Source organism: Bombus pyrosoma, linkage group LG2 (genome assembly GCF_014825855.1).
Source record: "Bombus pyrosoma isolate SC7728 linkage group LG2, ASM1482585v1, whole genome shotgun sequence".
NCBI classification, from domain to species: Eukaryota; Metazoa; Arthropoda; class Insecta; order Hymenoptera; family Apidae; genus Bombus; species Bombus pyrosoma.
Genome location: NC_057771.1, coordinates 5,453,056 through 5,454,183, shown reverse-complemented (window position 1 = coordinate 5,454,183; position 1,128 = coordinate 5,453,056).

The following is a 1,128-nucleotide window of genomic DNA, read 5'->3' as shown; positions in this document are numbered from 1 at the left end:
TCTCATTAAAAAAAAATGTTCTCTATATATGCTGTACAGAATGTTTAATAAGTCAATCATTGATCGTTGAGATTTTTCCTGTAGCAGGAAGTGGAAGATTCCTGTAGCAGGAAGTGGAAGATATTTGACAAAATAGAAAAGCACGAAATTTTACCATATTTTATAAATTATAATCATCTCATACTAGAAACTTCGACTTCTTATTAAAAAAAAAGATACATTTTTAACAATCTGAAAAGATACGAAGAAAATAGATATTTCAATATATAATTTTAATTTAGTATTTAATTAGCGTTAAAATATTCAGCTGGAAACAACTAACCGTGGCGACTGCCAGAAAACATCTCGCGACACCAAACGGGTTAGTTGTAGATAATATGCTGGCCGAATAGATTTTTTTAATTTTCCTGTACAAAAGTTTGTAACGAGACGTTTTTAATGAAAATTTTCCTAGCGAACGTGATACGCGATGGACGTCAAATACGTATTTATCTTTGCACGTAAACAGAGATCTTTATGCATGTGAAAATGTATCGCGTTGGATATTCTAATTAAAATTCCAATCTGATATCCGAGTTCTTCTTTCGATTGGACTGGAATTACATTTTTTATCATGGAATCATAATGCGTAATTAGCTGTGATAACGAGGTGCAAACTTATGCATGGATTTAATAACACATCAGTTCTTGGCCTATTTGTTTTCACTTAACACATTTCTGAAATGGGACGTCGTAAAACCTTGCTTTCGTAATTGTCTCCCTACTCACCTGCCAGTCGTTATCTCCTTTTAATTGCTTTCTGTTTGATTTCTAAACTTTGTATATGATCGTATCCCGAACAAACTCGATGTTGCAAATTACTGGAAATATTTGCTTACATTAATTTTCCTATTAGCAAGTGTCGGCTACGTTCGGAACGATGTATCTTTTCATATACGTCGCTCCACGAACAAAGTGTAAAATGTACGTAGTTAGTACACGTGAGGAAAGAATACGTCGATTAAGATGTTCGAATAGCGCGAAATAGAAAACTCGCATTGCCAAAGAAGAAATTTACATATTTAATTGGATTTAAATAAAAAGGTAGACCATTCGGATAATTATGTTGCGAAATCGAAAGATGATAAT